Raw genomic sequence first — 27,704 nt, forward strand, 5'->3', positions numbered from 1 at the left:
AAAGGACTCCCAAATATTTTTCAGTGTTCAGCTTCAGAAAAATAATAAAATAAAATAACAATCAATGTCTTTATTGATTGATATGAATTTACTTGTCATAAATATTGATCATCTTCATACTTGTAGGAAAAATTTTTCACCTAAACTAGTATCAGTCCTATCACTTTAATTATAAATTCGTTTTGGTTCTGTGCTTATTATTTTGACAGAAACTTTTACACATTTATAGAGGCAAATCTGTCAGTATCTTATTGTGGTTGATTCTCCTTTTAAACACAACATTAATATATGTTACATATTATGCATATGAAAAATACATACATAACTATTCCACCTGTTATTTTGTGCATGCTTATATTTGTCTGTATGTTTTGGGCTGCATATGTATTTCCTTCTCAAATAATTGAGTCCCTTGTTCAACTATCATTCTTTTGTGGTAGTATAAAATTTGTACATGAATTAGTATTTATTTCTGGGAAATTATGTCAAACTATGCTATTATGGGGTCATGACTACATTGAATTAGCAGTGCTTTTCTAAGGAGAAGCTGTTTTCTTTACTTCCTATTCCATAGCATAGTTAAGTACAGTTAGAGGGTAAAGGGAAATTTCTTCCTTACTCAAGATTGTTCATTTAACCTCCTTGTATTAGAATACAGGGCCACTTATCTTTAATTTTACTCATGCTAAACCCAAATCAGAATAAAACAACCCCTGAAAAAAAATCATTCAGAAATGGATCAGTTGGTTTTCTTTATCTCAGTCTCATCAATCCATCCAGAGGAAGGTAGTCACAAGGACCCTGCATATTCCCATTTTATTTCTTCACCACCTCACATTGAACTAGAGAAAAATAGTGCTCTACTTTTAAGTGAGAAAGTAAAAAAGAAAGCGAATATATATTTTTATATATTACATATGTATATAACTTGTTTATACATTTATATAATTTATACATTTAGAAATGTACACATTTCTGTTTATATGTTAATATATTTCTATGTTATATATACATATTATAAATATAAACATACAATATGTAATCACATAAGTTATGTAACACTATATGTGATTCCATTTATATAGAAATGTTCCATTTCTGCCACATCTTTTCCTCTTTTTCTCTTAATTAACATCAATAACAATATTTTATAACTGCACTTAGCTGAGAAATTTATAAAGAAAACATCCAATTGCAAAGCAAAAGTAGGTGACTGCTTAAAAGAAAACACACGGGAAAAATACAAAGCAAAATGTTTCTTTTGTTTCTGTTTCCATCAGGTATGATGGATGTTATAACCTATAAATCCGGAAAGAAAAAGCCAGGATGAATGGCAAATGTTTTCTTCTCTCTGTAACAGAAAATACATGAAAAATTGATTATTCTAAAGCACTATATGAGAGTGTATATATTTTTCAGAATTGTGAGATTTTAATATACCCATTTATATTTTAAAGCAATCATTTGTCATCCTGCCTGGTTATAGTATTTGGGTTATATGATCACCTCAACTCTGTTGACATTTTCCTGGTTGTAAGGGTTTGGCATCTTTCAGGTACTATGGCACTATATATAGTAACTTAACCATCGTCTTAACTGTGCCATAGATAGAAGGGTCATAACCTACTAGCTTCATAACATAATGTCTTTATGTACCCTAGGGTGTATTTCTTTACTCAGATATTGTTTCTTTGATTGTTCTACCACAGCTAATGCATTTCTCTAGGGTTCATCTATCACAAAACAATTTACAGTGCCTCCCAACCCCCACTACCTTGGAAAGAATGAATTTATGTTTTCTTTGTCTCAAAGTGAATGGCTCAAGTAATACCATATCCCTGAGGCCTTGTTCTTTAGGGTCTCTCCATTTAAAGAAAATATATTTAGGTCAGATAATGAAAAAAGGAGCTGTGTTTAGCTAGCTGTGAGAACTGGTGAAAAATTGCTTGGCAAGCAAACTTTGTTAGCAAAAGTTTGCTAAACTTAGGGGCCTTAAGTCTTAGAGAGCCTACAGCTTTACATTCTTTAAAATTGCAGAATTTGAAAAATTGGTTTCAAGGAAAATAATGAAAACTTTTAATTAATAAACTAATAACATGTTGTTATGATTTTTCAACTGTGTCAATGATACTTCCCTTCCATGAGTCTAGAAAGAAATGACACATTGTTTTCGCTCCTATGACATTTTTAAGTGGGCTTAATACATAATTATATACTTGACAGGCACTACTGAGTATAGAGCATAAGAATGTATTAATATGAAGCACCTTAAGGAACATTAAAAAATGATTTTGCCAATGTAATTTTGTAAGCACAGAGTCAGAATGATACATATGTATAGTCAGTAGAGTTTTCAAAAAGATTGTAAATTAGTTTGTGGTTAGTTGAAGTTAAATTACAATTATATTGTCTAATTTTCATTCCCTGTGTGGTTCTGGGTTAGACTTGGTCACAGGAGAAACTTGTGCTAGATTTGGAAGGTAGAAGTAAAGGAACAGCAGGTTTTCCCAACAATCAGTGCGGAGCCAAAGGCATCACTACAGCTCATACTTTACTCATCTGGCTCGGAGGTAGACAACTAGATTACAGGTCCTTCTACACCTGCAAGATCTCCTGCTTTAGTTTCAGTCTCAGATTAAGCATGTGTGCAGTTCTCTGCAAAGGACACTTAGTATTTTTTGCAAGTCTTTCATGTTATCAGTGCTAAATATCAGGAGACACAGAAGTGGGTTCCAGCTCATTATCCGAAATTCCGCTTTGTCTCTGTAGATTCCAACTGTTTTTTGTGGTCTTGTCCCTTCTTCTTTTTCCCTATTTTGCTTGAGCTTATTTTCTGTTATCTTGTCTACCTGTCTGGCTTACCTACAACAATTTCAGATCAACCACCAGGTGCAGATACAGCTGCCTTCTCTAGACTTCTTCACCAGCAGCTTTTCAGTCTTTGCTTAGTATCTTTTTTCCATATCCAATAAGTGTCTCTTTTCAGGATACTACCACCACAGCTGCTCTTGATCATGTGTAAGATTGAATCCCAGTTATCTAGTCTTAATTTTATTTCACTCATAGTGGTTCTGCTTTACTACTCAAAGCATACTGACACATTTAGTGACAAGAAAGGGAACCTGAGACTGAGACAACTCTAGCCATTCATTAAAATTAATTCCCCATGTTTCTTGGGCCCCAAACTACATTATATTCCTCAGAATTTTCTGCAGTTTGGTGAGCAGATACTTGTCCTACTTGATAAAAAATTTGGTATGGTTCTGCAATGCTCTCTTATCACTCTTCTTACTGATGAATATAGAGGGTCCAGTGGAGGATTCTGAAGACCATGAGGATGCCTGAACCCCTAAAAGAAAGGAACCTGGATCCCTGAATGATAACATAGAGTGTTCCTCTCTTCCAGTTTGTACTGTCTCATAATATGAGTGAGAAATAACCCTTCCTTAAATAAATCTCAATATTTGAGAGGTTTTAGTAACAACAGTTAACATATTCTATCTAAAATGTTTGGAATAAAAGAGTAAGGTCAGAGCTTACAGATACCCATTTTTGAAGATTTTTTTTTTAAGTTAAGGGAGTAGGTAAACTTTCTCAAAGGAGTGGGAAGAAAAAAATATAAACAAATCAAATTAGAGCTTCTTAATGTGTATTAGGCAGATACAATGAATCCCTTAAAAATCCATATTGTGGAGAGAGATCCAAGATGGCTGACCACTAGCAGCTCGGGATAGTAGCTCCTAGTGAAAGTGCAGAGAATGAGAGGACGCCACACTTTCAGACGAATTTTTGTTGCTCACGGACCAGGAGATTCCCAGCGGAGGAGCCCCACGGGTCTCTAGCGTGACTCTTGTGGCCGGCACGGCAGTTCTTGGTGCACAGTGAGCGGGACTGGGTCCCCTTTTGGCCGATCCCCAGGCAGAAAAGCACTAACAATCTTAACACCGCTGTTTTGGCCAACGCAGTGGATTGCTCAGATTTTGGCGCTGGGAATCAACAAGTTCGACGTCCACTCAGAAACCTAATTTGAAAGTCGGAAATCACAAAGACGACAGGTGGATAAATTTACAATGATGGGAAGAAACCAGCATAAAAAGGCTGAGAACACCCAAAATCAGAATGCCTCTCCCTCTACAGGTGATCACAGTTCCTCATCAGCAACGGAACAAGCCCTGATGGAGAAGGAGCGCATTCCATTAACAGAAGTAGACTTCAGAAGGTGGATGATAAGAAACATCTGTGAATTAAAAGAACTTATTCTAACCCAATGCAAAGAAACTAAGAAATTTGAAAAAATGTTTGATGAAATGCTAACGAGAATAGACAATTTGGAGAGGAATATATGTGAATTAATGGAGCTGAAAAACACAACACGAGAACTTCACGAAGAATGCACAAGTTTTAACAATCGAATTGATCAAGCAGAAGAAAGGATATCAGAGTTTGAAGACCAACTTAATGAAATAAAATGAGAAGTCAAGATTAGAGAAAAAAGGATAAAAAAGAATGAGCAAAGTCTCCAAGAAATATGGGACTATGTGAAAAGACCTAATCTGCGTTTGATAGGTGTACCTGAATGTGACGAAGAGAATGAATCCAAGTTGGAAAATATTCTTCAGGAGATTATTCAGGAAAACTTTCCCAACCTAGTAAGATAGGACAATATTCAACTCCAGGTAATACAGAGAACACCACAAAGATATTCCTCAAGAAGACCAACCCCAAGGCACATAATTGTCAGATTCACTAGGGTTGAAATAAGGGAGAAAATACTAAGAGCAGTCAGAGAGAAAGGTCAGGTTACCCACAGAGGGAAGCCTATCAGACTTACAGCAGATCTCTCAGCAGAAACCCTACAAGCCAGAAAAGAGTGGGGGGCCAATATTCAACATCCTTAAAGAAAAGAACTTTCAACTCAGAATTTCATATCCAGCCAAACTGAGCTTCAAAAGCAAAGGAAAAATAAAATTTTTTGCAAACAAGCAAGCACTTAGAGATTTTACCATCACCAGGCCTGCTTTGCAGAAGCTTCTGAAAGAAGCACTACACATATAAACAAACAACCAGTATCAACCTTTCCAAAAATATATCCAGCTAGCATCAAATGGCAGTATTAAACTCATATATATTATTAACTGGATAAAAAGCCAAAACCCATTGGTACGCTGTATCCAGACCCATCTCACATGCAACGATACACAAAAACTCAAAGGGACAGAGGAAGATTTACCAACCAAACGGAGAGCAAACATAAATAAATAAATAAAAAGCAGGAGTTGCAATTCTCACCTCTGACAAAATAGACCTTAAAGCAACAAAGATCAAAAGAGGCAAGGAAGGACATTACATAATGGTAAAAGGATCAATGCAACAAGAAGAGCTAACGATCCTATATATACACGCACCCAATACAGGAGCACCAAGATACATAAGACAAGTTCTTAATGACTCATAAAGAGACTTAGCCTCCCACACAATAAGAGTGGGAGACTGTAACATCACATTGTCAATATTAGACTGATCAACGAGATAGAAAATTCACAAGGATATCCAGGACTTGAATTCAGACCTGAAACCAGTAAACTTAATAAACATTTATAGAACTCTCCACTTCAAATACACAAAACATACATTCTTATCAGTACCATATCACACCTATTCCAAAAGTGACTACATAATTGCAAGTAAATCACTCCTCAATAATTGCATAGCATTTCATAGGTTTAAATGAAATATTGGTTGGCTGCTTGTTTGTTATTTTCTTCCCTTATTTCTTCCTGTCTCCATTGTTAAGCACAATTATTGGCATAAAAGAGGTTTTCTATTCCCATTTTTAGACTGCATTCTAGCCTGGGCAATAAAGCAATATTCCCGTTCTCTCTCCCTCTTTGTCTTCCTTTTTCTTCCTCTTCTTCATTCTTTTTTTTTCTTTTTTCTCTCTTTCTTTCTTCCTTTTTCTTTAAAAAAAATTTAAAAAATTATTCTTCTTGAGACAGCCTGAGTTGGTTAAAAAAAAAAAATCCATATTGTGCTAGATAACTGTGCATCCTTATCTATATAAATCTATCCACATCCATCAGCATATCCATGTCTATAAAAACCAATGGAAACTTGAAAGTTTCATAAACAGACAAAATTGTTAATAATATCTAACTAAGTAGATTGATAACAATGAAGATGCTAGTAAAATCTTCCAAAAAAACAAAAACAATATATTTCAGCATAATGGAAGTAAAGTTAACATCAACAGATGCCAGAAGAGTTTAGAAAAATTTCTTCAAAGGTATATGTGTGCAAAATAAAGATACTTTGAAAATTTTAGAGTTACATTTACTATATGTCCTATTAAAAAATTTAAAATGATATCTGCTGGGCAATACACAGCAAAAATGAATGAAAGGAAAGACCTGAGATTTAAGATAAAGAGAAAGATTAAAAATTACAGTTATGTATAAATAAATGTTGATGGAAAGTATAAAAATTTTTAAGAAATAAAACTCCAGAATATTATAACAAGGATGGTTATAGAAAAAGCAAATGGTCTAAATGAGGGAATAAAAGCAAGCTAAACATTATGTAATATGTAGAGATGAGAAAGTTATAGATTCTCAATTGTAGATACTATGTCTGTATCTAAAAGGAAAAAAAGACAACATTTACAGAATATATATACATAAACTAAAAGGAAAAAAAAACCCAGAATCAACCAAGAAACAAGAAACTATTAGAAATGATAAAAGAATATTGATACATTTTCCTGAAATAACAAAAACCTAAAAATTAATAGAATACTTATATATAAGAAATAATCAACTAGCAAATATAATAGAAAATAAAGTTCATAATAGAAACACAAACTCTAAAGCAATTAGGTTCACATTTTCTAATAGACACATAATAAATATTTTCATACATAGAATTATATAACATTAGATCATATAAACTTTGATTTTTAAAATGTATTTATTACATAAAATTCCCATCATGATTTCAACAATATCAAATTTTAATTGTAATTTGATAAACTGTAATTTGATACTGTTGAAATCATGACTGGAATTGCATGTAATAAATACATTTTTTAAATTATGTAGAAAAAATTAAATTTTTTAAATTTTAATTAGAAAAATTTGTTTGTTTGTTTGGTTTGAGACAGAGTCTCACTCTGTTGCCAGGCTCCAGGTTGGAGTGCAGTGGTGTGATTTCCACTCACTGCAACCTCCACCTCCCAGGTTCAAGCAGTTCTCCTGCTTCAGCCTCTCTAGTAGCTGGGACTACAGACACGCACCACCAAACCCAGCTAATTTTTGTATTTTAGTGGAGATGGGGTTTCGCTATGTTGACCAGAATGGTCTCGATATCTTGACCTCGTGATCCACCCACCTCAGCCTCCCAACATACGTTTTTAAATAGAAAAAATATCAGGATTTACCCCCACAGATTTTTTATACCCTGCAAAGTTATAATAATAAAAATATTGTACTGGAACAAAGAGATAAAACAATAAAATCACATAATCCAGAAATGGACCTAAATATCAAAAGCAACAAAGTAACTGATAGATATTGATTAAAGAATCAGTGGGAGACAACACTGATGACACTGCATAACTAGATCACTTTGGAAAATATAAATAAAATATCAATAATACATTCCCAGTAGATTATATCAAATGAGATTGCAATTATGGATAATAAACCAAAACAGTGACTTAAAAAAAGTGGAACCAAATGGGAAAAACATTTATCATAATACCTACAAAACAGAAGCAACAACTAAAAAATAAAGATCTTGTGTTCTGTGAAAAAAAACACAACCAAAATTATTTTATGAATCACAGATCTGGAAGAGCTATTTGCAATGTCTGAGATCCTGAAGCTGTAATCTTAAAAAATTCACAACAGTAGGATAAAAGAAGAAGAGGATAAAGAGAAATATGTACATATGTGTGTGTGTGTGTTTGTTCAGTGAGGTGTGGGGTACAGGGGCTAAAGGAAAATCTTTCAAAGTAAAAAGAAAATGTTAAAAACACGACAAACGTACAAACTATTTAAATTGAAACAGACTGAAAAATATAAAATGAGTAATAAGTATAAAAGGAGCTCTAAATCTTGAAAGAAATCTTGGAAACACATCAAAACAGAACCTCTTTAAAGCATAAATCATTCAGGACCTATGAAACAAAAATACAAGTTAAAAAACAAAAAAAAAAAGTACACAGGTAATGAATAGCACAATGAATGCAATGGTACCTCACATCTCAATACTAACATTGAATGTAAATGGCCTAAAAGCTCCACTGAAAAGACACAGAACAGCAGAATGGATCAGAACTCACCAATCAACTATCTGCTGCCATCAGAAGACTCACCTAACACATAAGGACTCATATAAACTTAAACTAAGGGGAGGAAAAAGGCATTTCATGCAAGTAGACAAAAAAGCAAGCAGGGGAAGCTGTTCTTATATCAGACAAAACAAACTTTAAAGCAACAGCAGTTAAAAGAGACAAATAAGGACATCATATAATGGTAAAAGGCGTGGTCCAACAGGAAAATTTCACAATCGTAAACGTGTATGCACCTAACATGGGAGCTCCCAAATTTCTAATAGACCTAATAAATGAGAGACAGCAACGCAGTAATAATGGGGGATTTCAATACTCCACTGACAGCACTAGACAAGTTATCAAGACAGAAAGTCAACAAAGAAACAGTGGCTTCTGCTTTTAGAAACTTCAGCCCCATGTATTAAATAGCTTAGGAACTTCAAGGGATAAATTGTATGAAAATGATGTCAAGAAAAACCATACATATTAAAAGACTTATTAAATAAATATCACAAAAGTGAGGGACACATAAGTAACCTATAAAGGCTAGTGACATAGACTGAGAAACTAAAAGTATAGAGTAATGAAAGAAAGATATTTATAGGAAAATCAAAAGAGTAATTAATTTTGGAGAATAAAAGGGAATTAGGTTTAGGATGGATCACATGGAGGGACTATTTTCTTGACCTGGATGATGGTTACAAATATTCTCACCTTAAATTCTACATTATTTTGTGTAAGTTTTGAAATGTTTTGTTTTATAATAAAATAGTTTATGTAAAAATAAGTAGAGCCTATAAGTGCATACATTGATCAGAAGTCATCAGCCAACTCTGATTCAGGCCAAATCAATGTTCTAAACATGATCTCTCATGTGTGACACCTTTTAGGCCACAGGAAAACACTTCACATCTTTTGCCCTATGTCTTTAAAACAAATTTAATTGTTTCAAAATGCCAGTAAATTCTTTCTTCTTATATTTACCCAAAGAATAGCTTGCAGATATGCACAAAAGGAGGCATGCAAGCTACCTTAAAACTTAGGCATTTTGCTGTCTATTTGAAACATTCTATATGTTTATCAATTAACTATTTGAATTAAAAAGGTTTTAAAACAAACTACAAATTTCTGAAAGATATATTATTGAGCAACCAATATTACCCAAATTAATTACAGCTACCTACTATTTATGTAAAAGAAAAATAATACCAATTATAATATATGATGCAATGTGTTGACTGAGCATATACCTATGTTGTCACAGGCATAGAAAAGATATTTACAATGGTACATCCCAAACTATCAGTAATCAAAGAATATTCTTTTTTAAAAAAAGTTTAAATATTTTTTGGAAGAAAAATGTATTTAAGAATTACTTTCAAAATTAAATAAATGTTAAAAGTATAATCCCAATCAAAATTCCAAAAGATCTTTATGAATCCCATGATGTGATTCACAAAGAAAATGAATTAAAATATTTTAAAATTGGATAATTTGTCGATAACACAAGAGTTAACACATATAATGCTATGTGCTAAACAACATTGTAATACATACATTCATTTAATCTTTATGTCAATCTTATATGATATAGTTATTATTCCCATTTTATAAGATGAGAATCTAAAAATGAAGAGATAATAGAACTTGTCTAAGATCACATAATCAGCAATTGGTAGTGTTAGGATTCAAACACCACCTAGCTCTAGGATTTGTGTCTGAATCAGGGTTCTACATTTCATTCCCTAGGGGGATCATATTATTTTATATATATCATAGCTGTGTGATATTTATGCAAAACGGACAAATGAATCAGTATATGTGTATATACATATACAAATATATATGAACTTAGCTTGTGATAAATGTGTCATTTCACATTTAGTGAACTAGGAAAGTTCTCTTTATTATTATTAAGATAATCATCTACTTATTTATATTAAAAAAAAAGTATATCTCACCCCATTCCAATAATAAATTCCAGATAAATAAAAGAACCTTGTGTTTATATGTCAATTTTAGGTTATAAAAGATCTCACAAAGTCAGGCAAAGGAGGAAAAACCACAAAGATATAAAATTATTTTTTAATCTATAAATTTCTCAAAGACAAAATACATCTTCAAAAAGATAAAGGAGGCCTGGTATAGTGGCTCATGCCTGCAATCACAGCACTTAGGAAGGCTAAGATAGAAAATTGTTTAAAACCAGGAATTTAGAGACCAGCAACATAGTGAGAATCATCTGTACAATTTTTTTTTTAATTTAAAGATAAAGAAAGAGTGGTGGCCTTATATAAAAACTGTATTTTTTTTCAGTAATTTTACATTTGAAGTATTTTTATCTGACACTATTTTGAAGAGTTAAGAAAATAAAGTTTCTTCAGGGTTTTGAGACAGGTGGGCTGGCTGATTTCCTATTTTAAGATGGTCTAAGGAAAAGGATAAAAGCCCTTCAATCAAGCTCTATCTTATCTAACCCTCAGCCAATCAGTAACAAAAGGCTCAGCAAGCTATTAATCATAAGTTTCTATTTCAGGGGGCTAGGGACTTCCCTGAAGCCCCAGATGTGCAGTTAGACTTTAACCTAAAGTTACCTTTTTTTCATTTTAATGCTAAGATTCCTGCTGAGGGGTAGAGATTTAAAATGCTAATGCTACATGCAATGTATGAAGAAATGTGTTGAGCAACTGCACAAGTGCTAGAAAACTCCTCTTACACATGCCCTAAAGTGACCCTTCCCTGTGAAAAGACTCTGACCTACACACTACCCTTGGGGAGCAGCCTGCTCCTTTTTACTTTCTAGGGGCTAGCTCCCTTGTGCACAAGCTAATAAAATCTCCTTTAATGCTATGTTGGGTAATCTTTCTTGATTTCTATCCTGGGAAATAGCAAGAACCCAAGCACTGGAACATTTCTACCTCCACTGTTTCAGAGAACAAATTTCTGAAATTCTTTTGAGCACACAGTTTTATCAGTATTAATGTAGATCGATTTTTTTTTTAATTAGTAATAGTGTTACTGGAGGTTAATCTCTGTGGGTCTGCAGCAACTTCAGCTCTTGCCTCCTCAGAAGAAAGAATTTGACTGACGGGATATAAGCCAAAAGGAGAGACTAAGGAGAGTTTTAGAGAAGGAGTGAAAGTTTATTAAAAAGCTTTATTTCTCAAAGACCTAGAACTAGAAATATCATTTGACCCAGCAATCCCATTACTGGGTATTTCCCAAAGGATTATAAATCACTCTACTATAAAGACACATGCACACATATGTTTATTGTGGCACTGTTCACAATAACAGAGACTTGGAACCAACCCAAATACCCATCAATGATAGACTGGATAAAGAAAATGTAGCATATATACACCATGGAATATTATGCAATCATAAAAAAGAATGAGTTCATGTCCTTTGCAGGGACATGAACAAAGCTGTAGACCATCATTTTCAGCAAACTGACACAAGAACAGAAAACCCAACACTGAATGTTCTCACTCATAATTGGGAGTTGAACAATGAAAACTCATGGACACAAGGAGGGGAACATAACACACTCAAGCCTGTTGGGAGGAAGGGGGCAGAGGGAGAGATAGCTTTAGGAGGAAAACCTAATATAGATTACTGGTTGATGGGTGCAGCAAACCACCGTGGCACATGTATACCTGTGTAACAAACCTGCACGTTCTACACATGTACCCCAGAGCTAAAGTATAATAAAATAAAATTTAAATTAAAAAATGGAAGGAAGTAAAGTATACATGAAAGACAGCCAAGTAAGTGACTTGAGAGATCCAGTGTGCAGTCTGACCTTTCAACTTAGAGTTTTATATGTTGGCATATTTCTGGAGTCTTGTGTTACTTCTTCCCTGATTATTTCCTTGGGGTGGGCTGTCTTCACACACAGCGCTCTGCTAGTGGCTGGGAGGGGCTACCTGCACAGTGTATTTACTGGACTTATACTCATGTTCACTTGATATGATTTTCCCTTTCAAGTTCAGGGTTCCTAGAGGACAGTCATCTGTCATTTTACCTCCTAGTGTGCATGCTTGACCCCACTTGCCGAACTCCTGAGATCTTATCAGGAGGCTGCTGATCACCAGTTTTGGGTGTTTCTTTTCTATCTATTAGGAGACTGCCTTTCCTTGGCACTGACTGCAACTAATTATGATTTTAAAGAGATAATTAACAACCACCTGACCATCATCTGATAGTTGCCTGACATTCTGGTGGTGGTGGGGTGAGGGGCTCCCTCTCTTTCCCAGCTCATGTCTAACTAGCTAGCTCTGCAACAATACCATTTAAAACTATTGTGCATTGTTAAATCAAGAAAACCACACACTTTCCTTATAGCCATCATATTTACTATGTCCATGAAACTGACCTGTCGAAAGTTTTCATATTCATTTATTGATCCAGATAGTTTTTATTGAAGTAATGAAATAAATCAATACTATTTAAATTAAAAATCTAATCTTCAAAATTTTATTATAAAATATTTTTGCACAAATGATTCTCACTTGAGAATTTACTAATTTATTAATCTATTGAAAAATATAAACTAATATCCTAAAAACCTATTTTGAATATTTTGTATTACTTAAAAGCAATTTAGATAGAATGAGGACTGATGAATTGTGCAATTTGTATGTAAAATTTGAATTCTTAACCTTCTTAATAAAAATAATTTCTCAAAAATTTTTCATCATATTTCACTTAGGATATGAATTTGCTTTTGCTCAGTCAAACATACTAAGCCGGGGAAGCATTCCAAATGAAAGCTCTAACAGGATTTATTATGCATATTGTTTGAAATTCAACAAAATGAGGTTCAAATAATAATTTTGTTAAATTATAGTCAAAATTTATGTTATACTAAAACTAAATATCAAAATAATTACATATTCTGAAGACAAAACAATAAAAACTAATTATGAAACTCATCAAAATGTGAGTCAAAATTAATTTATATATATATATATATATATATATATATATAAAGAGTGTGATGAAACTAGCAAAATCTCATCTCGGCATCAATTTAGAGTTTTATGACATTTTAAGAACATTTTCAGGTTTCAGGTCTATGTTATCTTTTGCAATTTTCCAAGCAATTTCCTTCTCATCATTTTCTTGGCATTTCAGTTATCTTCACAAAAAAAAACCCTACTTTTTGCTAAATAAAAAATATTTTTTTTTCCTTCCACAGAGAAAAAAAAATTCCTTAACTGGAGGCAATTTGAAAATCTGAACAGGTATAGAATATGTATTTTCTACTCTGTATTGTATAAACTCAGTATGATTATCTTGCATATATTTTACTTCTCTCAGTACTGACCTTGGAGGAATCTCATCTTATTCATGCCTTTCTCAATTAAGTGGGGGAAAGCATTTACACATCTCAGTGCCTAGATTTCAATACCTAAAACACAATGGCTATAACGTTCATTACTGTTTTACCAATTTGTTCCTAATGTTAACTTTGAGATAGTTTTATTTCCTGCAATTTGGCTTATTCTAAGCATACTATGTAAAGCATTGTTGTGTATTGTGTTTCTCAAATTCCTCAAGTGGAATGCAATTTTCAGCTCTGAAATGTATCATTACATAGAAATTTAAGGAATCATATTATCCTCAAATAAATCTATTGTCTATGATAGGAAAACTTATTGAGTATGCTAATTATTTAAATCATTATTGCAATGCAAATCTTTCTTATTTCAATGTTAAGATGTACTTTTTTAAAAAAGCATTATGTGTAACTTTATTAAAATAGACATTCACACATTACAATTTCATGAGATATATTCAAGCTAATTGAAAAAGTAGTGTACCTTAGTTGTGTACCGGAACACTGTGCTATTTACCAAATACATAGAAAGTCTTATAACATAGTTATCACTGCCAAAATAGGAGCTCTGTCAGAGCTATTCATTTGACACCTGAGTTAAATATACAAAAGTGATTAATTTTATCTTGATAGATAATGGCGATTGATTAAATAACTCCCTATATTACTTAAAAGAGCACTAGAATTCTCCATTCCTTAAGCAATGTGTGTTCTAGATGACCTTGGAGTAGCAACTAGAATACATTGGTCTTTAGGCACATCGCTTAAAACTCTTGTGCTTCTGTTTCACCATGTAGGTAATGAGAAGATTATTCCAGGTGAACATTTGAGGACAAAATATCTTACATTGTATCTCTCTCTTTCTGCTAGTAGTATGAGTGGTTTTCTTAATACCAAACAGATTCCTACACTAGTTCCTCAGGTACAGATTGCATAGGTTCACTATTATGTGGTGTGAGAAAATTGTGTAATTGTTCAGTTTTATCAAATAATTGTCAGTGAAAACAAAAATTTTATTTGCTTTCACAGCAAATAAACACATAAATGATCCCATAATGAGAATGATACTTTATCTCTTATTTTATATAGTTCCTTTAAATGTTTATTTTTATAATAATTTTTGGGGTTGAATCATAGTCTTGAAAAATGCAGTCCTGACTGCAATAATACCAAATGTCAAAATCGCCAAAGATGAAAATCCTTAAAGCCTAAATCCCTAAAGTCAAAAATCGCTAAGGTCTGAAACCCTCAAAATCACAATCACAGAATAACATAGCATGTTAGATAGAATTATTAACTTGTTATTGTCTTTACTTGAAATTAAGTGTGATGCATACGATTGTCAAGTTGACAACAGGTGGACTTGTTGAATTAATTTTAGACGTTAATTTGTGATTAAAAAATACATAGAACCTGGTAAAACAATTTGTTATGCTATATATTTTATCTTTGCATCATTTTCCAGTAACAGAGGTGTAAACTTTGTAGAGAATTTTACAGAATTCTTATTCATTTTATGCGCTTATATACGTAAATGCAATGTTTATATGATATCTGTTTGTGCCCCCAGTTTCTTTTATTTTCTTTCTTTTGTTTATTTATTTATTTATTTATTTATTTGAAATGGAGTCCTACTGTGTTGCCCAGACTGGAGTGCAATAGCTTGATCTAGGCTCACTGCAACCTCTGCCTGTGGGGTTCAAGCAATTCTCCCTGCCTCAGCCTCCCAAGCAGCTGGGATCACAGGTGCTGGCCACCAAGCTGGGCTAATTTTTGTATTTTTAGTAGAGACTGGGTTTTGCCGTGTTGGCCAGCTGGTCTCAAATGCCTGACCTCAGGCTTCCCAAAGTGCTGGGATTACAGATGTAACCCATGTCCCCCCAGTTTCTGACAAAAAGCTCCTAAAGCTCTCCTAATTTCCTGAGTTATTGGAGTGCTAAAATCATCTTTTTAAAAATACTTAGTCTTTGACATCAGTTTCACACACAGAACTCTTAACACAGAGAGCTTTTTGGAACTTCTTGGGTAATAGAAGCATTTTTTGTTCTAATAAATCAACTTTTATTGGACTTCTGGATAGGGGCTGGTCACCAAAAGTATCCAGCCATAATTATTGGAGCTTGGAATTTTCAGCCCACCTAATCCTCTGGGAATTGGATAGAAGCTGGAGGTAAAGTTAATTATTGATTACGCTGTGGTGAAGCTTCCAAAAAAATACAAGTACAAGGTTTGGAGAGCTTCTGGAGTTCATATTCTGAATAAAATTTTATCAGGCTGGTGAATATATCCACATGCCAGGAGAGTTGTGCACCTCAGCTCCACTGGGACATAAACTCCTACATTAGAAATTTTCCTGGACCTCCATCTACATACCTCTTCATCTGTATCCTTTATCACATCCTTTGTAATAAATTAGTAAAAGTATATGTTTCCCTGAGTTCCATGAGCCATTCTAGCACATTATAAAATTTTAGAAGGAGGTTATAGGAATCCTGATTTGCAGGCAGTCTGCTAGAAATGCAAGTGACAACCTGTGCTTGCAATTGGTGTCTGAGGTTAGGGATAGTCTTGTAGGACTGAATCGTTAACCTGTGGGATAAGCATTAAATCCATAAAGTTAGCGTCAGAATTGAGTTACAATGTGGGACACTCAATCAATGTCCACTAAGAATTGTAGAATTGCTTGCTGTGGCAAAACCCCCACACATATGATGTCAGAAGTGTTGACTGTAATAGAGGATTTTTTTCAATATCTCACTGATAAACTTTTAAAAAGTTGCCATATTTTTAAACAGAACAAAAATTGAAGGCCTTCCCCCTCCCCAATAATATTGCAATCTTTGGAGAGATTTTTTACATTTTTTGTACGAGTTTATATTGTCAAAGATCTCTGCCTATAAATCATTGTGCATTTTAACATCTTCCTCAAATACATAAGGATTTAAACAGATTGTTACTCTATACGTCTCATGTTATATACTTTACTCTCATGAAAGGATAAGTAAATCCACTTCTTTGCTCCTTCCTGATCAGTTCTTCAAGTGTCCTCAACATTCCATAGAGCCCACATTTAAAAAGTATATGCCAGTCATTCCCCATTATGTAAAAAATAGTGCTTAATTTTTACAATGAAAGAGTTAATTGAGCCATTCTAAATGCAGTTAACCCTTGAACAATGCAGAAGTGAGGGGCACCGACCCCCTCCGAATATTGTCACAGTCAAAAATCCGTTTATAACTTTTGACTCCCCAAAAATGTCTCTACTAATTGTTTATGTTGACTGGAAACCTCCTGGATAACATAGTCATTTAACACATATTTTGTATGTTACATGCATTATATATTGTATTCTTACCTTAAGGTAAGCTAAAGAAAAGAAACGTTATTAAGACAATTATAAGAAAGAGAAAATGTGTTTACAGTACTGTACTGTATTTATTGATATCATGAGTTTACCTTATCTCTTTATAAGATGAATCTTCTGTCTGAAATGGCAGGTAATCACAGCTGCAGACCTCAATCTCTGGTATGTATCAAGCAATTCTACTTTTTTTGTAATGTCATGACTTTTCTCTGCTTCTTAGAAGCACTTCCAGTATCACTAGTGGCACTTTGCATCCATTCTATGATGTTATTCAAGGTTTACAGTATTTCACTAGACACAATGAAAAATACGTGAGAACCACGAGAGATCAGTTTTTATGTGATATGCAATTTACTGGAGAAATGAACTGCTCATGCAGAGATGATTAGCATCACACGGTGTTTTAAGCATATACTCACAACACTCAATAGCAATGCAACACTCAAACTGCAATAGCCATGAGAAACAGCTATGGAATTACTACAGCAGTACAGTATGTACTACAGTTAATTTTATGTAGTTATAATTTAATACTGCATCTTTATATTTGTTTACATTTCTCTCCACTGCAAATGGGATCACGTACTATCTGTGTTTGTGCGTGTAAGTTTTTATAAATGTTAAATTTTTATAAAAAATTTGTGTAAATTTTGTGGTGGGAAATGATACCACAGACTTGCATCTACAGATAATGTTTGAAGACATAACATACATAATATTTTCTTAATTTTTTTGATATAGCTAGGCTCACAGTCACCTGTGAGTTTTCTCAAACTGTTGCAAATATCAAAAAATTATTCCTATATGTTTATTTTTAAAAATTCATGCATAAGTGTACCTGCATAGTTCAAACCCATTTTGTTCAAGGTCCACTGCACTGTAGCAGATATATAATGTAATGGAATAAAGGATAACAAATTTTACTGTTTTGAATTTAAAATCCCGTTTTACTTTTTTTATGCAAGATAGAAGTGTATTTGATATTTATTTGCTTATATATTTGAAATAAAATTATTATATTATCTTTAATTACCAGTGATTACATTTTCTTTTTTATTTCAAATAATGTATAAATTTAGTATTAAAATACACACATTTTGACATTTTATCAGCCAATTGAATACATATTTCATTTTATTTATTAAATTATTGTTTTGTTATTTGTTATTTTTCAAAACTTTTAGCAATACAATTTTTAAAATAAAAGCGTTTTATGACAAAATAACAATATACTAATTCTTTCAACATTTCTTTTCTGAGGTATAAAGCATCTGAGAGCTCTCTACCAGGTAGAAGAAGAATTAGATTGTAGTTAGGAAATCACTAGTTCATTTCCATGGAAAAATGTCTTAATCTCTCAAAAACTCAATTTCTTCATCTGACTTTGTACATAGAATAAGCTCCAGACAATCTTACAAAAATTAAATTCTAGATTATAGAAATTTCTCCCAATTCATTATCAGAATTCACCCAGTTGGCAATTATCATACTTTAAAAGATTAAGAAGCAAAATTGTTGTATTTTGTGGCCATCTTTGGATCTGATTAGTGTGACCACAATCTTACAAAATTTGTGGGCCCACTTTAAGAAAAATAATTCAAACTAAGTAGAGTCTTGGAAACAGCTCATGCAAATGAGAGACTCTGAAGCTTAAACTTTATTAGCTTTTTTGCAAAATTTATAATAAAAAAAGCAATCTAGATTAGAAAGAGATAATTAGATAAAAATTGGATACAATGGGAAAGAAGAAAATGTGTTCCAGGATCATGTGGTTGAAGGCAGTATAGTGTATTCAATGAAATGAAAAGAAAATCAAAACAAAAGAAAATAAAAAAACTTGTGTGAATGGAATGGATGCAGCCTGCAAGAATGTGAGCATTAAACCAGATAGGTGTAAAAAAAAAGTGCTTTATACGTTGGTAATGGGTATTGTAAATATTAAAAACAATTATATGTTTAATATTGTCTTTACATTGAACAAGGGTAAAAGCGGTTTGAGAATAGTCAAGTGAGGTAAATGTGGTCCTCCAAAATGTAAGACTATTACAGGCCATTTTAAAGATTCTGTTTACACTTTAAAACAAATATAACTGGCCAGGCGCAGTGGCTTACACCTGTAATCCCAGCACTTTGGGAGGGCGAGGCAAGCGTTCGAGACCAGCCTGACCAATATGGAGAAATCCCGTCTCTACTAAAAATACAAAAATTAGCCAGGCATGGTGGCAGACACCTGTAATCCTAGCTACTCAGGAGGCTGAGGCAGGAGAATCACTTGAACCCTAGAGGCGGAGGTTGCAGTGAACCGAGATCAGGCCATTGCACTGCAGCCTGGGCGACACAGTGAGATTCCATCTCAAAAAAAAAAAGAAAAAAAGAAAAAACTCTCAGAAAATTTTAAATTGGATAGATAGGAATGGGGATAGGGTGAATGAATGCCACCAGATTTGTGTTTCATCAAGAGTACTGTGGCTGTGTTTAAATATGAATTAGGTAAATTAGATAATAGCAAGAGGTGGATGAAGCAAAACAGATAGAAATAGTAGTTATACTGAGTGGTTTCTGGTAGATATCAGGGAAGTGATCTGATTTGAGATGTACTCTGAAGGGAAAGTCCAGAGAAAAATTGAAGAGGGTATTGTCTGAAAAAATTGGAGAGGGATTTTCAGTTTACATAATTGGCAAATTGTAGAATCTAGAGGAAATGCAGATTTGGATAGGAGGAAGATTAATTCAGCGTGATTCCTTTAGTGAGAGATGATATGCAGACATCTAAGCGGTAAGGCCAAATAGACTGTTGGGAGTTCTAGATCTGTACGGTCCAATCAGTAGCCAGTAGACACATGGTTATTAAAATAAAATTTAAAATTCAGTTTCTCAGTCTCACTAGCTTCATGTCTAGTGCTCTGTATCAAAATGTAGCTAATGGCTACGGTTTTGGTCAGTCTTGATATAGAAAACTTACATCTTAGTGGATAATTCTGTCAGAGTAGACTGGTCTATGTAAAAATTCAATTGTGATTTTCCTGCAGAAAGGGATAAATAAAGGTGTTAGAGGAAGAGTAACGAATAGAGCTGCTACTTGCAGAATGCTATCTTTAAACAGAAGATAAATAATGATCAGACAAATAATGTGGAAAGCCAAGGAGTTTGCATTATTAAACTCAAGGACATAAAACACTTCAAAATATGGGAAATGGTGAACAGGTCTGAATGCTGTTAAGAAGCAAAGGCAGGCTGGGCATGGTGGCTCACGCCTGAAATCCCAGTACTTTGGGAGACCTTGGTGGGAGGATTGATTACTTGAGGTCAGTAGTTAAAGAACAGCCTGGCCACACATTATTTATGAACGTAATTGGTTCCATTTATGGTATTTTGAGGTAATTCAGATGATTTAAAAAAAATGCAGTAGGATGGAGATATTTTGTTGTATTATGAATCCAAAGCTAGACAAAGGCTCAAGACTGAGCTGTCTAATTAGCCGTGCATGGTGGCTAGCACCTGTAATTCCAACTACTCTGGAGCCTGAGGCAGGAGAATTGCTTGAACTTGGGAGGCTTTCAGGGAGCCGAGATCGCCACTGCACTCCAGCCTAGGTGACTGAGCAAGACAACATCTCAAGAAAAAAAAGAGATGCAAAAGCAGATGAAATAATCAATATTTATTGGGTACAGTAACAAGTATTTGGGAAAAATAATGAGAGTTCCCATTTTCAGAAGAGTTTTATGATGAAAACAAGAAGGGAGTGGTTTGAAGAACTAATGAGATTGGAGAATTAGTGCAACATTATGGATAAAATCTTCAACAGTTGGTTGTGAAAGAAGAAAGACAAAGTGCAGTAGCTCCAGGACTATGAGTTGGCAGGTGAGAGATCTACATATCTACATATGTATGTATGTATCTATCCATTTATCTATATATTTAGCTTTATAGAAATAATATGCATTAATAGAATGAATGAATTAAAAGAGAATTATCCAGTGGAGAGGGAAAAGAAGTACATATACAAGAGTGAGAATAAATAATCTATGGTGTAAAATCCTGAGGAAAGAGAAGAGATATAATACAAAGCAAAAAGTGGAAAGACTATCCTGAGAGAGACTAATACAATTTACCAGAGTTCCTGGGATATTATTGTTTGAGTCATCTTTGAATTCATTGGTTTTGCTTTTGTTTTTCTAGTATGAAGCAATTCCAACATCTGGTTTCCACATGCACAAAATGTATTTTACTTACAGGTATTTCTATTTAAATGCTTGCCTGTTGTTTATATTTGCTCTTCCATAACAATTTCAGCTAAATGAGGCAATGAAGTTTAGTTAATCATGCAAGACTCCTCTGTATTTCTCCCACATGGCAGTTACTTACCAAATGTTAACTCCTTTCCCTGTCTGAGGAAATGGAGCACTATCAATGATTTAGAGTTATTAATTACATGGTTCAATTTTCATTTTGGATAATTTCTTCTTCAGTTAAGTAGACAATATTTCTAAGCCAAGGAAAGACAGAAGTTAGGGCAGATAGTCATAGATAAATGCAATAAACCAGCAGAAAAATGACAAAAGCCAGTGTTGTCAGGGATGTAAATGAGAAAAGTCAAGAAAATAAAATAAATAGCCAAACTAAAACAAAACAAAACAAAACAAAACAGAATGAGTTCGTGTCCTTTGTAGGGACATGGATGAATCTGGAAACCATCATTCTCAGCAAACTGACACAAGAACAGAAAATCAAACACTGCATGTTCTCACTCATAGGTGGGTGTTGAACAATGAGAATACATGGACATAGGCAGGGGCGCATCACACACTGGGGTCTGTTGGGGGGGACCAGGGGAAGGACAGTGGGGGTTGGGGAGGTTGGAGAGTAATAACACGGGGAGAAATGACAGATACAGGTGAGAGGGGAATGGAGGCAGAAAATTACCTTGCCATGCATGTACCTACACAACAATACTGCATGATCTGCACATGTACCCCAGAACCTACAGTACAATGTAAAAAAAAAAAAGTACAAAAAAGAAAAGAAAAAGAAAAAGAAACTGGAATGTAGAATTATCTACAACAATAAGAGTTATGTTGGCTTCCTGCTTGTATTTTTTAAATCACTTAGTTTAAGACTTAATGTTAGTAACGGCATTACAGTGTCCATTAGTTTTGTCTATGTTTATATGCATTGATACAGTACAAAGTATATGCCTATATATTGAATAGGTATGGATTATATATCTGTATATTTATAGCATACTCATATTAAAATTAAATTTGTATCAAAATATACCAAATTCTTATTTCATGAGTGTGTAGACTTGAAATGTTTTTATCTCTATACAGTTTCATACAGTTTCAATTTTTTAGATATATTCAGAGATTGATACATGAATCAAGTAAACAGATGTCAACCAATAAGTTCAAAACATTTCAGAAACTTGGAGTAGTTAGCTCTGCTAGGTAGTGGTTATTATAATGAAGTGTAATGCTTGGATTCATTACATTTTAGAATATATGAGGATCAAATTATAGATAAAATTATAGAAAGGAATAAAAAATCAAAAGTATTTTACAATAATGAAAATTTGATAATCTAAAATGTATTTATACGTTTCAGCATGTGTATTTTCCTAAAGTGAAAAACTATGCCTTTCTTGGATCTTCATGCTCCTCAAAGAATTGGCCGAGACTTAAGTTACCTCTTTGTCATCTCAATGTTCTGCTAATTAGACAGCTTAGTCTTGAGTCTTTGTCTAGCTTTTGATTCATAATACAGCTAAATGTCTCCATCCTACCGCATTTTTATTAATCATCCGAATTACCTCAAAATACCACAAATGGAACCAATCATGTTCATAAAAATGTGTTCTTACTATTCATTTCTCATCTTAACTAGTGTCCTAAAAATATACTCAGCTACCAAGTCCTGAAATTTGAGGGTTCTACTGGATTCCATTATTTTCTTTAATCCACTCTTTGAATCAGAGATTCTGATTCATTTATAATTTCTGTTCTGTGATAATCTCGTTCCACTCTGGTCCACATAACAATATTCCCTTTGATGATAAAGAAAGAGATATACATAAACTTACTGAAAGATTTCTGTAAAATGTACTTCCAATATGTTATCTATCTCTATTTTCAATTAAACAGGCTGTACGGCCCCTATATATTCTGAGTACCAAAGACTAGGAATGGAGTCCATCCTGTGTTCCTACTAAGATTCTGTGTGTACTCCTTGATCTCCTCCTTTGCGTTAATAAAATAATTGCAATGCTCTTGGAATTTTGATGGGGAAGTAATGCCTAGATTGGTTTTGAACTGAAAATGTCTCTCAAATTGCATGATTTGTTACATGTGCCTCAGCTACAAACTCCAAGATTTTTAAAAATGCCCATAACATTTAGTCTTTATTCTCATTCTTCAAAATTTAGCCTAGAAATTTTAAGAACATAGTTGGGTATATTCAACATATTTTATAGTCTGTGATTTTGAATATTACTTTTATTCAACATTCCTATTTAGCAAATTCATTGTGTTTGATTCTTCCATTCATTTATTGCAAACCAAATGCAATATAATCTCTTTCTTTTGTTTCTTACTACAGTCATTTCTACTGCTTTAGAAAATGGAAGGGAAATTAAAAAAAAAAAAGATTGCCTTATTTTTCCCAAACTACTTGGATAAAAGATCACCTTATTCTTCCCAAACATGAATGAATATGCACTGAATGACCCTAAGGTCATTATAGGATAGTATTTAGAAATGTGTGCTGAAAAGTCAAGCAGGACTAATTTTAAATGTCAATTACCACAAACCAAGTGGAAATACTTATGAAATAATAATAAATATATTCAGATGTGATTTTCTGCAAGGATGGGTTGTAAATAAGAAATAAGAGTTAATTTGCCCATGATGAGGTCCCTGAAGTTTGGTTTCTTGCAAACCTCTATGGAAACCAACAACTGCTGAGCTCTCAGGCAGATAACCTTGTATGAGGCTGAGATGGAGGACCAAGACACCAGCCTAGCACGTTATACTGATGCAATCATGTGGCTGAGAATCAAGCCTTCTGATCATACCAGGATGCTTCTCCACATTGGTATGTCTCTAACCACCGATGCTGATCTGGGAAATGTGGGCTAGCGCCAACATTCTGCTCATCAGAGTGCTATAGAATCTGGCCTCCTTAGTCAGGCCAAGAAGTGAATGATGATTTTTAATTATGCAGTTTAGATAGCCCCACAGCCCAAGGGCTGGGTCCTTCTCCCAGAGCGTAACAGCTGGTCCTGCTTTTTCCCTTGGCCTTAACCCAAAATTAAATGAATGACAAAGATCCACACTCTTACCCAATGATCCAATCTCATAACTCCAGTAATTATGTGTATGTTCTCTCAACATATAGTTTACTTTTGTTACGTTGATACTACATTCTCAATTTTCATTCTTATTTTCCATAATACTTTTCTACATGTAAAGTCATAACCCAGCATTATAGTTTTCCTCCATGGATTTACCACTACTTCCAGTTCTGCCCCAAATATCCTTTTCCTGGCTTAGTAAACACCTATTCCTTAGGGGTTTCCTTAGAACCTAAGTCAGGTGTCACATTCTCCTTTGTGTTTTATATTGCTTGCCTAATAGAAATATTAGTAGATGAAGATAATCACTGTACCTGGTACCAGTTTTGTTGTTTCTACATATTTCTAGAAGAGCATATAAAATAATATTTTTAATTGTTTATTTGAAAATTTTGCTTCTCTCACTAAAATATAAGTTTTGTAAGGGCAGGCAACATTCATTGTTTTATCCCCATCTCTTAGCAAGATGCCAAAACAGAGTTGACATTTTATAAATTTGTGTAAGCTAAAATCTGCCATAAAAACACCACTCAGAATCTATTGTGACATAAATAACCAAAATATTTAGATAATAAAGTTCAAAGCTACAATTTGAATGAAAATGATGCCACCATCTGGCTCATCACAAAGAGGAAGAATTACAAAAATAATCTTTCAGAGTACTGATTACAAAGTCAAAATATCCTTGATAACACTTTGAGAGAAATAAAAATTTTACCAGTTATGCTTCCTTAAAATGTCACTCATAATTTCAAAATAATATTGAAACATTTGGATTTGAATAATGATCTGACTAATTTTCATGTTATTCTATGTGGCACATGAAATCTGTTCACTGTCCTCTTATGCTCAGAACATCTGACCAAAAGACTACATATTACTGCTGTATAAATATAGTTTATATAGTTGCATCTTCTACATAAGTAGGTAACTTAAAACAATAATTGATTTAAAAAGTTGATTCTTATCATGTCATTTATCTAACAAAATATATCCCTGAAATCATAAGTTACAATTATTTCTTAAAGTACTGGCGTACCTTGTACTACATGCCACATATTCTATTTTTTTACAAAGATTCATCTCCTCCTATACCATACTGCATATTTCTAGTTCATTGATAATAATATTTTCTCATTTTTGTACGTAGGTATGAGATCCCAAGCACATAGAATACATGGAAGTTGTTCCTTTCACATAGGAATGATTATATAAATAAACATTCAAAAAAAAGAGCTTCAGGAAAGAGGAAAATCCAAGTGGTTGCAAAACCAGTGAAGGGGAGGTAGCTGCCAAGTATGCTAATCTGTGAAGGGCACTTAAATCCAGAGAACACATTCTCTGAGCATGTTAAGTATTCACAATTTTACCAATAGAGACACTGTACTTAGACTGAAATTAAAATAAGAATAAAAACAAACAATAACGAATATATCTAGAGAAAACTCATCTCAGTCTGATTAATTATTCATTGAGCATATAAATTCGCAAGTGGATTTTTAAGCCAAATGTTACATGGCATATTTTAGTTAAACCAAAAAAAGTGATTTGTTTTGTTACCTAAATCACAGATATAACTATAATTTCAAAATGTTATGTAAATTGGAAATTTTCTAAAAGTATCTGAAGACAGAGAAAAACTCCAGAAAAGTCAGAAATGTTTAATAATATTAAAAAATATATAACGTATTCTCTACCTTACCCAGAAGTAGACAAAGAAGCAAGTCTCTTTTTGCGTACAGTTTTCATTATTAGAAAAGTTTCATCACAATCCCACCAAACACTTAAGCAAATGAGTTAGCATAAAATATCAAGTTGTAAAATCAGAGATTTTACTCAGTTTTAAGCTTTATTAATAATTTCAAGTAAACAAGCTTTTAAGAGGCATAGATGAAGCAAGAGGTGAGGACGTTCTGCTTGCCTTTCTATTCACACTGGATGCACCCTCTTGGCCAAGTTGAAAGTTGAGGTCTCAAGTTAAGGAAGTGTGTGGTCTCCTTAATTACACAATTCAAAGCCAATTCAGTCATGAACTATCTCCATTTATTATTCAGATAAATAAATAAATTGTGTGGCATTTCCCAGAGAGCCATGCCCCAGCATTCCATAGATTCCAGATTTAGTAATTGTAAGCAAATCTTAGATCAGGGACATCTGGCATTCAAGATGTTTATGGGAGCATATATTCTAGGCTCACATAAAGATTCTTGTTGGCATATGTCATCAGTTTGCTGGAAGGTGAGTTATTAGTGTGCTCACTAGGAGATTAGACCAGGATCATCTGCCTTCTTTCTAAATCAAGTTTGTTCCCTCAGCTTCATGAATGGGAGTAAAATGAATTTTTAGTTGTTCCTTAACAGTTTTTTTTCTTTTAATCTAACATGCGTTTAACACATCTGGTTTAAGTGACAGCAAATATTAGCTTTCCATCACCCACTTTAATTGGAAATCGGACTGACTCAAATGCAGGAAACTTATTAGAAACTTCAGGTACCAACATGAAACAGTAAGTCACTGAATATTGGCGATAAACTATTAACATTAAGAAACCAGTTGCAAACATAGAAGATACAAAATGTCTTTACCTTCACAGTGAACTGCTCAAGGAACTGGTACATAGTAGAAGCATGATCATACTTGTCAATTTTATTTTATTTTATTTTTTATTAATTTTTTTGAGACTAAGTCTTGCACTGTCGTCCAGGCTTGAGTGCAGTGGTGTGATCTTGTCTCACTGAAACCTCCGCATCTGGGGTTCATGCGATTCTCCTGGCTTAGCCCTTAAGTAGCTGGGATTACAAGCGCCTGCCACCAGGCCTGGCTTTTTTCTTTTTTTTTTTTTTTTTGTAATTTTAATAGAGACGGGGTTTCACCGTGTTAGCCAGGATAGTCTGGATCTCCTGACCTAGTGATCCATCTGCCTTGGTCTCCCAAAGTGCTAGGATTACAGGCGTGAGCCCCCGCGCCCGGACCAGTTTGATTTTTTTTTTGTCCAGAGACAATCTTAACTTGTGAGACATAAAACTCCAATTTGAAGGTTCAATTTAGCTTTCCTATATTTTAATTTAAACCTCTAGAACATTTTAAATCACACTATTTAAGAATATGTATCATACACGCTGTTGGGGTTGCAGGAGTCGTCCGGGGGGGTTAAAAAAAAAAAAGAATATGTAAACAGAATTTGACAAGTTTTAACATTATTAAACTGTTTAAATAAAAAATATATACATTTTCTCCAGGTACCACATAAGAGTACATAAAACTGGCAGAAAAAGTAATGCTGCTGATTGCAAGCTTTAAAAGGCATATTACAAAAATG

The sequence above is a fragment of the Aotus nancymaae genome, unplaced genomic scaffold, assembly GCF_030222135.1.
Source record: "Aotus nancymaae isolate 86718 unplaced genomic scaffold, 86718_ANA_hifiasm-v0.15.2.pri h1tg000040l, whole genome shotgun sequence".
NCBI classification, from domain to species: Eukaryota; Metazoa; Chordata; class Mammalia; order Primates; family Aotidae; genus Aotus; species Aotus nancymaae.